The sequence below is a fragment of the Podarcis bocagei genome (assembly GCF_964188305.1).
Source record: "Podarcis bocagei genome assembly, chromosome: 4".
NCBI classification, from domain to species: Eukaryota; Metazoa; Chordata; class Lepidosauria; order Squamata; family Lacertidae; genus Podarcis; species Podarcis bocagei.
The window spans coordinates 91,864,237-91,877,424 of record NC_138128.1 but is presented as its reverse complement, the minus strand read 5'-3'; the positions used below and the strand labels follow the sequence as shown (position 1 = coordinate 91,877,424).

General features: G+C 48.4%; 1 protein-coding gene across 2 annotated transcripts in view; it reads right to left on the bottom strand.

Moving 5' to 3' along the window:
• Window positions 1-12,965, bottom strand: part of SORBS1 (sorbin and SH3 domain containing 1) — a 212,920-nt gene extending 199,955 nt beyond the window's left edge. The window contains exon 1 of one of the 2 annotated variants that reach the window (XM_081191485.1): window positions 12,865-12,965. The gene's annotated coding sequence lies outside the window, so the exon portion shown is untranslated. The remainder of the gene's footprint in view (window positions 1-12,864) is intronic. The other variant, XM_081191457.1, reaches the window with a different exon arrangement.
• Between the last annotated feature and the right edge of the window lie 223 nt (window positions 12,966-13,188).

Here is a 13,188-nt window from a genome sequence, read left to right as displayed (position 1 = left end):
AGCTAAACATATGTATAAGCTTAGGGCTCCACCCTCTCGGGGGCTCCCAAAAAATATACTACTTCTTAATTGTATTTCACTATTAATGTACTTCTTGATTGTATTTCATTTCAACAATACCTTTGATGAAATATATATTTTGTTATGTGCAAATGGCTTTAGATACAGTACCTATTAGGTCCATAAATAGGGATGCAGGTGGCGCTGTGGGTTAAACCACAGAGCCTAGGGCTTGCCGATCAGAAGGTCGACAGTTCGAATCACTGCAACGGGGTGAGCTCCCGTTGCTCGGTCCCTGCTCCTGCCAACCTAGCAGTCTGAAAGCACATCAAAGTGCAAGTAGATAAATAGGTACCGCTCCGGTGGGAAGGTAAACAGCATTTTCCCGCACTGCTCTGGTTTGCCAGAAGCGACTTAGTCATGCTGGCCACATGACCTGGAAGCTGTACACCGGCTCCCACAGCCAGTAAAGTGAGATGAGCGCCACAACCCCAGAGTCGGTCACGACTGGACCTAATGGTCAGGGGTCCCTTTACCTTTACCTAGGTCCATAAATTGCCAAATAGCATATATTCAACACAAAAAACAACGACAATTGGTTGTTGACAAAGGACAGCTGGACATATAAAGGGCCCCATTACCTTCAGTAGCTTAGGGATTCATCAAGCCTAAATCCGGCCCTGAGCGCAGTGCATATTCACCATTGCATGGTCTGGGTCTTGAACGCCTGGCCTACCTGGTAGCAAGTCAGTATGTCCAGTCCCCAGTTGGCGGGGGGTCAATCCACATGTCCAAAGCGAAGCACTGTGCCACAGAGACCTTGGAGCATCTATGCTGAGGTCCTTCAACATGGGCAGTTGAGTAGATACCAGCTCTGCTGCCTTTTTATACTTTGCCTGGTGATTGCAGCATCTGGGCTTGATGAGGCAGATGACTCTCCCCTGTTCTGAGCCTACTCCAGCTGAGGAATCACAAACCCTCATCCCAAAGCTAGCGAGCACCACCTGGCCAGCTAGGGAGCTGGGTCGTGGGCCCTTGCCTGCCTCAGCCTCCAGGAGTGCTCCCTACACCTCAGAGCTCGTTGGGTTCATGGAGGCAGAAGCCCCTCTGGTTCTGCTGATGGGTCCTGTTACTTTGATTCCTGTGCACTGACCCCCAACCTCTGTCACTCTGTGAGAACTCCCTACACTAACCTCTCCTTCCCTACTTGCCCCAGTGTGTCCCAGTCCCGGACACACCCCTCACCGGGATCCTGTTCCCCGTTGTCCTGCCAGTTCATGACAGGTATGCATGCGCATTTTGTTCTTACACACATTCCTACAATCCTTCCATTCCAGAATCCAACTGTAAAAAAAGAAAAGAAAAGGTAAAGGACCCCTGGACGGTTAAGTTAAGGCTACCAGATTTTTTCAATGAATCCATGGACACTTTTCAACTTCAATGGATTTTGTAGGGGGGCTGATTTGTAAATCCGGGGACTGTCCCTGGGAAACGGGGACGTCTGGTAACCTTAGGTTAAGTCCAGTCAAAGGTGACGATGGCGTTGTGGCGCTCATCTCGCTTTCAGGCCGAGGGAGCTGGTGTTTGTCCACAGACAGCTTTATGGGTCATATGGCCAGCATGACTAAGCCGCTTCTGGTGCAACAGGACACTGTGACAGAAACCAGAGCACATGGAAATGCCGTTTACCTTCCCGCTGCAGTGGTACCTATTTATCTACTCGCACTGGTGTGCTTTCAAACTGCTAGGTTGGCAGGAGCTGGGACAGAGCAACGGGAGCTCACCCCATCGCAGGGAATTGAACCACCAACCTTCTGATCGGCAAGTCCAAGAGGCTCAGTGGTTTAGACCGTGTCCCTAGAATCAACTGTAGCAGCATACTACAGGCATAGCTGCATACTGCATACAATCTGGACCTGACATCACACACTGGAACCACGGTGGGTGAAGAAAGGGTTTAAAAATGTTCCCTCTGCCTTGAAGTCCCAAAACTGATCAGGCACTCGTGCTATTAACAGTAAAGCAACACAATAATTCAGTGGCACATTCAGCATCGTATGTAGTCTGGTTGTTGTCCAAGTTCGCTTGGGTGCCTTCCAGGAGTGATGCAAGGCTTTGAAGATCTGTTGCCTCCCTAGCTGTCATATTGGATATTCTTCTACAAAAAGAAGGGAAGCCATATAAGTCTGGAGGGGAGAATCTTTCTTGATCAGAGCTTCCAGGAGCTACATTCGAACAGCGGTTGAGGCCATTTGGCAGATCCGAGGATGTGGCTCTTAATTTTTTAGGAGTCTACAGTCACACATTGACCTCACCATCCTTCATTCTGGGAAGCAAGAGGCATTGTCAAAGACCAAGGACACATCTCTGCCTGGCAAAAAATGCTTGAGAAGGCTGAAGAAGTGCCAGCAGTGTTAGAAACTCAAGATATATAAGCTAGGAACTGAATGGATCCTTAAACCAAAGTTACAGTCAACAAAACAGAATGTCTAGTTGCCATTTTGGGGAAAGACAGCTCTAATGTCTTATTTTTCAAATGATGGTCTGGCTGTGATTCTCAGTTAAACATCTGGCTAGTTCAGATGACAAGCTTGAGCTAGGTTAAGAAATTTGAGAACTTAAAAGAGAAATCACTTTATCCAGGCACAGTCCTCATATATATAGGTATATTCCTACCTCTTTTTCTTAATGGTGACACAGACCATTCACAGTGTAGGAATATTGTTGAAACATGGACCAGTTATAAACACCATTTCCAACTCCTCGAAAGATTCCATCAATGGTGTCTCCAAAAAATTTTACACATCACTTGGGAAGACAGGTGAACTAATGCAAGTGTACTGGAAGAAGCAAAGATTACCAATGTTGAAGCAATGATTCTTCAATATCAACTTCGTTGGACTGGTCATGTTGTGCGGATGCCTGATTATCATCTTCCAACGCAACTACTCTATTCTGAACTTAAAAATGGAAAGCGTAATGTTGGTCGTCAACCAAAGAGGTTTAAAGACTGTCCCAAGGCAAATCTAAAAAAATGTAGTATAAACAACGACAACTGGGAAACACCTGCCTGTGAGCGCTCCAATTGGAGAACCGCCTTTACCCAAGGTGTCATGGGCTTTGAAGACACTCGAACTCAGGACGCAAGTGGGAAACGTGCTAAGAGGAAGGCACGCTTGGCAAATCCACAGCATGATCAACTCCCGCCCGGAAGCCAATGTCCCCACTGTGGAAGGACGTGTGGATCCAGAATTTGCTTCCACAGTCACTTAAGGACTCATTGTTAAAACTGTGTTTATGGAAGACAATCTTACTCATAAAAGGTAAAGGTAAAGGGATCCCTAATGGTTAGGTCCAGTCGCGGATGACTCTGGGGTTGTGGTGCTCATCTCGCTTTACTGTCTGAGGGAGCCAGCATACAGCTTCCGGGTCATGTGGCCAGCATAACTAAGCCGCTTCTGGCGAACCAGAGCAGTGCACGGAAACGCCGTTTACCTTCCCGCCAGAGCAGTACCTATTTATCTACTTGCACTTTGAGGTGCTTTCGAACTGCTAGGTTGGCAGTAGCAGGGACCAAGAAACAGGGGCTCACCCCGTCGTGGGGATTTGAACCGCCGACCTTCCGATCGGCAAGCCCTAAGCTCTGTGGTTTAGAAGAGTGGTTTATGGAAGACAATCTTACTTGTAGTGATCACCAAAGAAGAAGTAGTGGTGTATGAATATTCTTCACAACTGTGAGCAGGGCAGACGGGTGGGGTAAGTGAAGACAAGCGACAACTATTAGCCATAACATTGTTCACTGCTCCGGCAGCACAGAAAAAGCATTTTGGTTCCTGAAATTCATTCCAATTGTGCAGGTAAAATATAACTGATAGAATTCTACAGGATGTGCTATTAGTGTGTGAAAACAGACCAGATCTAAGGATCTCCAGATGGTGGAGATGTCAGGCCCAGCCATCTTCACTTGGTCGCAATTGGCTGATAGTCAGGTGCAAAATGCGCCTGGCCCCTGGCTAATTTCAAACACCAGGCACTGCCTCTTGGGGTTCCACCACCTGAGGTGGTGGCTCCAACCCTCCTGGTTTCATCATAGGAGAGTTCCTCCAACCCTCAATCATTTGGCTTGCCCTTTTCTGAAACTTCTCCTGCTCTGTGGTATCCTTTCTTTGAAGCAACCGGAACTGCACATAGTGTTCCAAGTCTGATCGCCCCATAGATTTGCATAAAAGCATTATCATATTTGCCGTGTTCTTTTCAACCCCTTTCCTAACAATCCCATTTCCACAGCTGCCATGCACACGGGGTCAACATCTTCGCCACTCTGATATAAAGGTCTCATTTCTCGTAAGTCAATGCCAGTTCACACCCCATGAGCCCATATGTGAAATTCGGGGGGTTGGGTACGAATCGCGCATCGCTTTCAACTTGCTTATATTTAATTGCTTTGCCATTTTATTGCCTACTCACCCAGTTTGGAGAGAATTCATTTTAAAGCCGTATCACAAAGCAACTGTAAAATATTAAACAGACCCTTTCAATAATTAATTTCCCGAGAGACTGTCTCCTTGTGGATCACACCGGGCAGATCTTAGAAGAAGCAAAATAAAACTTCCAAGTGGCAAAACATATCAGTGTGACCATTCTAACATCCCCAAGATTTTGCGCTTTCATCAGGTTCAAAACTAGTCTTCTTGGAGGTACCATTTCAGGGTGTAACCTACAGCCCTTTCATTCATTTTATTTTAACTGTTTTATGCTAGACAGCATCTTAAAAAGCAGAGACATCACCTTGCCAACAAAGGTCCATATAGTTCAAGCTATGGTTTTCCCAGTAGTGATGTATGGAAGTGAGAGCTGGACCATAAAGAAGGCTGATCGCCGAAGAATTGATGCTTTTGAATTATGGTGCTGGAGGAGACTCTTGAGAGTCCCATGGACTGCAAGAAGATCAAACCTATCCATTGTGAAGGAAATCAGCCCTGAGTGCTCACTGGAAGGACAGATCCTGAAGCTGAGGCTCCAATACTTTGGCCACCTCATGAGAAGAGAAGACTCCCTGGAAAAGACCCTGATGTTGGGAAAGATGGGAGGGCACAAGGAGAAGGGGATGACAGAAGACGAGATGGTTAGACAGTGTTCTCGAAGCTACTAGCATGAGTTTGACCAAACTGTGGGAGGCAGTGGAAGACAGGAGTGCCTGGCGTGCTCTGGTCCATGGAGTCACAAAGAGTTGGACACAACTAAACAACTAAACAACAACAACAACAAAATGCTGGATTTTAAATTGTCGTTCCCTGCCTTGGGACCTACTGGCAAGGGGGGGGGGTGCTAAATGTGCTTCATGGAGGGCAGTGTTTGAAATTAGCCAGGCGCCAGGTGCCTTTTGCGACTGGCGCAGGTCCAATTGTGACCACATGGAGAGCTCTGGATGCCCAGTTCGCGACTGACATCTCCATCTGGCTGGCCCCTCCAGCTTTCTTAAGCAGGTCAGCAGAAGACCTTACATACTGAAATTTATGCCCCACCTTTTTCTCCACGGAGTGCATGGTACACCTCCCTCCTCAGTTAATCACTACAACACTCCTGCAGGGTAGGTTAAGAGGCTTTGACTGGCCCATGGTCTCCTAGTGAGCTTCAGCACACATGAATTCCCGCATTGCATGAATGACCCATTGAATGAGAGGACTCTTGGGTCCCTTCCAACTCTAGGATTATATGATTCGGTGAATTTTGCTACATCTGGGAAACAGGAACAAAGAACAGAGCAACGTCTTAAAGGACCTAGGAGACCCACGGCACAGATGATGTCCCCTGCTCTGCAACTTACACCTTCCATTATTCTACACTGAACCAACTGACTCCAGACAGGTGAGAAGGCGGCCGGCATCCTGCTCAGAGATGCTTTTTTCCAACTCATTAGCCACCATTATGCCTGGCACATCCTATGCCCAATTAAAAACGTCCTTGCTGCCTAGAAGCTGGCAAAGCTACCCAAGGCCATTTAGCTCTTTGGAGTCTTTTAAAGAGATTTTTGGCAACGTTCTAGAAACGCCGTGTTCCTAGAGGAGCAGCCCCAGTTACAATGCGATTCATAATTACAAAATCGTATTTCTTTTATTACTGCTTCTTTGCTTCCTGTTTATCTCAGCCGATCACATCACTGAGTATGCACTGCCACAGCAATGGAAATAAATCTCAGTTTGTACAGAAAGAAGAGGGGGGAAGCTGTGATCGTTCTCCTAATAATTAAGAATACCCCAGTGCCTTTCATTTGCAAGGCTGCAAGCTCTTGCAAAGAGGCATATTTACCATAGTAAACCTTATATGGTAAGGAATGGACAGACCTTGTCTAGCTAACCGGCACTCACTAAGGCCTTTCTCGTGTCCCAAGTGATATTATAAGTCTGTGGCCTGGAGGGAGCGTAGTTGACAGCAAGCACAGCCAGTCCATTCACTGGTCAGGTGAAGCATTTATCCCAGGTAGCAGCCTTGAAGACGGCTCCAGCAACCAGCATCTTCTTTCTCCAACTTCCACTCTTTTCAGAGGCAGGCTGCCAGTCAGAGCCCGTCTATACAGTGGTGCCCCGCAAGACGAATGCCTCGCAAGACGGAAAACTCGCTAGACGAAAGAGTTTTCAGTTTTGGAGGTGCTTCACAAAACGAATTTCCTATGGGCTTGCATCGCAAGACGAAAATGTCTTGCGAGTTCCTGCGGGTTTTTTTCCTCCCCCCCTTTTCTAAGCCGCTAAGCCGCTTATCAGCTGATCCGATCAGCAGATAAGCCGCTTAGCGCTAATCCGCTAATCCGTCAATGGGCTTGCTTTGCAAGACGAAAAAACCGCTAGACGAAGAGAATCACAGAACGGATTCTTTTCGTCTTGCGAGGCACCACTGTATCCTTAGCATTTTGTGTGGTGCACAGGTGTTTCCTAAATCCAGGGGTGCTGAGTCCACAGGCCCTTGCCTTGCAGGGGGGGGGGCTTTAACTGATGTCACAGTGAACCCCAGAGCCTCTGGAAATCCCTGTGGTCAGATCAGCGATGCTCTAGCTTCTCCACTTTTTGTTTTTAAATAATTTTTATTAAGTTTCTTTTCTCATAACAAATAACCAACTACGTTACTAAGCATACATTTTCCAATTTCCCCCCTCCCTGTTGACTTCCCTCAACTACTATTTCTGGTGTGTTACATCCAATGATACATTCTGCTGTTTGTATACTGTAATATGTTGTCACACTGTTATACTTCTGGTTCTCAAGAAATAAAGTTGCAAATGTTTATTTAAATCCAGTCAGCGACACCATTTCTTCTTGTTGTTTCTGCAACTATATTGTACAGTGGACGCTTGGGTTGTGAACGTGATCCGTGCGGGATGCACATTCGCAACCCGCAGTGTTCGCAACCCGCAGCGGCGCTTCTCCACATGCGCGGTTGCGATTTGGCCTTCTGCGCATGCGCAAAGCGCAATTTAGTGCTTCTACGCATGCACGGCCCTCGAAACCTGGAAGTAACCCGTTCCGGTACTTCCGGGTTTTGACGGGTCCGTACCCCGAGAAAACACAACCTGAAGCATCTGTAACCCGAGGTATGACTGTAAAAGGTCCCCATTCTTTTTCAAAGTCACTACTGCCCTTTTCACGCAATCTTCCTTCTCCACTTTCAAGCCCTAAATAGTTTGCCTGGTGATGCAACCAGAGACCACCCTGCCCTGCCCTTCCTAACAGTTCTCAGTACAAAACAGTGCTTCTATTCAGAGCTGTGTGTGTGAGATTGTGACACCAGTGGCAGCGCCTCTGGTGCTGAGAGCTTCATGGAAGTATTGCAATGCCAGGCAGATGACTGCCCAGCTTTCTCCCAAGCTCCAAACTTGGGGGGGGGGGGCAGGAACCGCTGCTTTCCCTTCTTTTCTGATCCACCCACCTCTGTAGCCAGCTGCCAACTCAGTGCTCCTTTCTTCCCCTTCCCACGCATCGGAAACAAGGGTCCTCCTCCCTCGCTGGGTGGCAGATCTCCGCTCCCAATCCATGCATTTAACGTTGCCCCACGCTGCCAGGGGGCACTGTGCCAAAACAGCAGAGCGCCTCAGCAGCCCAGTGTCAAAAACTGCAACCCCGGCGCACTTCTAGCTGCAAACTGCAAAGGAAGGAATCCCCCCTGAAGTTTCACTTGGCTTCTAAGCAGTGGCATAGCGTGGGTTGTCAGCACCCGGGGCAAGGCAAGTAATTTGCCCCCCTAACCCGTGGATTTGCGGCCCTAACCCTAACCCCCAGATGTTGCGCCCGGTGCGGCCGGCCCCCCCTGCACCCCCCACGCTACGCCACTGCTTCTAAGGGTACAGCAACTCCTTGCCTCCTCCGATCTGAAAAAGACAGCCTATTTATTTACTCATTTACACCTCTCCTCCAAGGAGCCCCTGCCCATGTTATGCACACATCAACCCTGTGAGGTAGGTTAGGCTGAGACTGAGTGACGGGCGCAGAGTAATCTAGTGCGTTTCATGGTTGGGTGGGGATTTGAACCCTCCCAGGTCAAATTCTGACAGTCTAACCTCTGTAACACACTGGGGACCAGAACTGCGGGGCACCATATTTTATTTTTTTGAACAGTGTGAATGTTTATGCCGATTCCCTTTTCATACTCAGCCTGGAATATCCCTCTCTGTCAAGGTAGGTCAGATCCTGCATCTCCCATGAGCTCAAGCCAGCACAGCCATGGGTCAAGGATGATGGGAGATGTAGTCTACATGACCTGGTAGATTGCACCGGGCCATCTGACAAAGAAAAAGTTTTGGAGGGTCCCAGCCAAGCAGAACTGAAAAAGACTATAACCCAAATTCTGCCCTCGACGTATGGCAATAATATGAAATGAACTAATGCTTTGCTTTCATTAACATTATCTGCAAAAAAGGTAAAAAAAAATGTAAATATGAAAATATCTGGCCTAATTTACTGGCTTTGCTTTCAACACAGGATTTTCAAATAGTTTCTGTACATGTGTCCCCACGACACAAAGGAAGGGGCTCACATTTTACAGAGCATATTCTGTATTCTGGTTGCTACTGCCTCGCTTTCGAAGAAACACCATTGGCCAAATTTCCATTCTCTTTACGGCTTGGCTTGTACAATGATGGGGTTCATTACAAAACAAACTACATCCCCAACATTAACTGCTAATTGTCAAGGGTTTGCTTTTCTAATAATAGGATGTTTTGGTTTAAGCATGTGAGCAATGTCAAACTTTCTAGTTAAGTGTTAATAATCTGGAGGCAATTCATTTCCTTCTCATTTCTATTGTCCAATTGTCCATCTGTTCTTGGATATCTTATGGTACATATGTCTTTAATTTTGGGTTTCTAGGTAATGTGAAAGTGCTCTATGTTCAAATCCATGCTGGTTCATTATATCCAAGAATCTGCGTATTTCAGAGCTTGCTGAACGTAGGGACTCGCCAGTAAAAATAAAGGTAAAGGGACCCCTGACCATCAGGTCCAGTTGTGACCGACTCTGGGGTTGCGGCACTCATCTTGCTTTATTGGCCAAGGGAGCCAGCGTAAAGCTTCCGGGTCATGTGGCCAGCATGACTAAGCCGCTTCTGTAATTCTTAATATTTTAGGAGGCTCAGCAAAATTTGCCTGCTCGTGGCCTCTTTTTTTAAAGCATTTATAACTGTGGCATGTGGTGCTGTGGGTTAAACCACAGAGCCTAAGGCTTGCCGATCAGAAGGGTGGCGGTTCAAATCCCTGCAACGGGGTGAGGTCCTGTTGCTCAGTCCCTGCCCCTACCCACCTAGCAGTTTGAAAGCACGCTAGTGCAAGTAGATAAACAGGTACTGCTCCGGCAGGAGGGTAAACGGCGTTTCCGTGTGCTGCTCTGGTTTTGCCAGAAGCGGCTTAGTCATGCTGGCCACATGACCCGGAAGCTGTACGCCGGCTCCCTCTGCCAGTAAAGAAAGATGAGTGCTGCAACCCCAGAGTCGTCCGCGACTGGACCTAATGGTCAGGGGTCCCTTTACCTTTTACGGAAAAGCAGGAGAGATCTGGATGGTTACTGAATGCATTTAATTGGATTTGATGCTTACCCAATGAAAAGACTTAGGCTATGTACACATTAGCAGCTTAAAGTGCAGGAAGGACATCTTCCCCCTGCTGTTTTTCAAGTTGCATTTGCACACACTCAGAGGGGGGCTGGGATGTCTTTACGCCAGGGGTAGGCAATCTAGTCCATGGGTAGGGAAACTAAGGCCCGGGGGCTGGATCTGGCCCAATCGCCTTCTCAATCCGGCCCACGGATGGTCCAGGAATCAGCGTGTTTTTACATGAGTAGAATGTGTGCTTTTATTTAAAATGCACCTCTGGGTTATTTGTGGGGGATAGGAATTTGTTCATTTCCCCCACCCCAAATATAGTCTGCCCCCCCCCCCCCACGATCTGACGGACGGTGGACCAGCCCACAGCTGAAAAAGTTTGCTGACCCCTGCTTTACACAATGCACATAACTGTTTGGTTTCCTGAGCCCTGCAAACCCTCCTTTCCATTAAGATTGTCATCTGTGCGCAAGCGCCATCATCTGCGCATGTGCAACGGCTGCCTCAAATGTACACACCTCAGCTTAAAAGTGAAGTGAAACGTGGCTCAAGTTTTCCTTTCAGAATGAAGCTGGTTTGAGGGAAAACACGGCAAACAGCAATATTTCTTTTTTTAAAAAACAAACACACCCTTACAAGACGGTGCTGCGTTGTGAATTGTGCTACACGCAGGACGATTCAAAAGCCAGCAGTGGGAGCACACTGGTAATGTGTACTCACTCACAACATTTTCCTTTTGATCCAACCGAATAGCAACTAAAGAGCAACTTTCAACAAATTTATTACAGTTGCCACAGTAGATACGGTATATTATAAGCCCTTCGAAAGTAAGTCCACAACTGCACAGGCCTGGGAGAAGGGTGTGATGAATATTTGATGAATTATTGTATTTTAATATTTTGCTGGAAGCCGCCCAGATTGGCTGGGGAAACCCAGCCAGATGGGCGGGGTATAAATAATAAATTATTACCATTATTATAATTATCAACCTATTCCACAGAAGGTCACTAAAGCCCAATCCTATACATATCTACTCAAAAAGAAGTCCCATTCATTAAACTGGGCTTACTCCCAGCTGTTTTATGTTTTAAAGCTGCAATCCTATACATAAAGTCTCAGTCACAGCATCCTGATAGGGAGAAAGGACAGGGGTTTCAAATTAAAGGCAAGGATCTCCCCTGAAAATTCAACTCGCCGGTTAACAGAAATGCAGCTGAATAGCCCCCAGCGTACACACATTTCCCATGCCTGAAAATGCTTTGTTTGTATAATACATTTGTAGAAGCAAATGCCCTTTCTAAAACGAAGCAGAAGGTTTGCCAATACAAGCGCACGCTCTTTGATGGAAACAGGATACCTACAACAGGCCTGAGGTGGCTTTTCTTCATTATACTAATAGCCTAATAAATAAGTAAGTGGGAGCTTTCGTGTTCGCAGCAGCAAGCTAGCAAGAAAGTCCAACACCCCCCCCCCCCAATCCTCAAGACTGGAAGGGCTGAAGGGCCTAACAGTAAATGTTCCTGGCAGGCCATAGATACAGGTCTTTACTCAATGCGAATTCACAAGCGTTCAGCTCTTTGTCTTGCTCTGCGCGGGCAAATAAATCTCTAATGTACACTGCTTTTTTAAAGAAGAACGAACGAACACAAAACAGCCAAATAAACCCACAGAGGTATTTTACATTTCTGCATGTAAATCAGAAAAAATTGGCCACAGCAATTCCTGGTCAACACCCAGGAGAAGAGTGAGACATACACAACCAGTTTTCTAAATGTATTATATTGACCACTAGACTAGTCTATTCTTAAGAAATTTGGTCCAATTTTTTTTTTAATTAAAAATCCTCTGTTTGGCTTGTTCTCTGATTCCGCCAAAGCCTTGGTCCTCTGCAACCCCTGCAGGCAGGCAGCAATGCATCGCAGCTCCTGCGCAGCCCCCGTTCCTTCCCACAGGGGCTCGCGCAAGTGATCTTCTCCGTTGGATTTTGAGCGGAGGAGGAGGAGGAGAAGGGATGCCATTCCCCTGCGGGCAAAACGGCGGTGAATGAACCGCCACGCGCCACCAGCGGCCGCTTCCTGGGATCTCTCCCGGAGAAGATGCTACTTTCACCCGCTCCTAGCAACAGATACAGGACGCGACAACCGCCTTGCTCTCTCTCCTCCTCGCCCCCCCCCCTCCGCAAAACAATGCACGACGGTCTTTAACCTCCAGCACCGCCGGCATCCGAAAGTCAAGGTCGCGCAGTCTATAAAAGGCAACCACCTTAAAGATGGACTCCCATCATCGGCCCAGTTCTTGGGGCGTTGGGGGGGGGGGGGAAATCAAGAAAACCCGTTTGCCATGGCGAAGATCCACCGGGTGGGGCTGCCATCACACCCGAATCTCCGCGCCGTGCGAACGGGGAGGGGGGGGCAATTCGACTTGTTCTTTTGCAAAACACACACATAGAGAGGGAACCAGCTTCTGCAACTCCCTAAAAGAGGTCCCTAAATCCGCGCGGGGGAGGCGTTCTAATCAAGACGTTCCAAGCAACCTCCGCGTTCCAAGCAGCCGTCTCTAACAGCCCAAGAGCCGGGCCTTTAAAGCAAGCAAAAGCGCCCGCCCGCGTGCACGCGCGCCCCCGCAAAGCCTCTCTCGGGATAAGCCGGATTCCCTCTTGGAAGAGTCCGAGGCGGCGACACCAGAAGCAGCAGCAGCATCCCAGCCCAGTTCACACGTTCACGCAAACACGCAGGTCCTAAGTCTCCCCCTGACGCGCGTTCCTTCCCTTTGCCCTCTTACCTCGCTCCTTCCCCGCTGCCGCTTTTGCAGGAGAAGCTCCTTCCGCGCAGCGCGCCGCAGCAATCCGCGCTGCTTCGCCTCGGGCGACAAGAAAAAGCCCTGACTTCACCGCCAGACGCGCGGCGGGCGGCCAATGGGAGGCGGCTCCGCCCACTTCATTAGCATGCCCCGCGGGGGCCGCGTCCGCACGCGCAGCGCGGCCCGAGCTCGCCTCGCCTTTCCCCGCTTCCTTCGCTCGGCAAAGAGCGCGCGCTCCCGCGCAATTAGAGGAGGCGTGCGGGCAGCCCGGCGCCTCCCCCGCCGACACGTGTCTGCTGCGTGGGG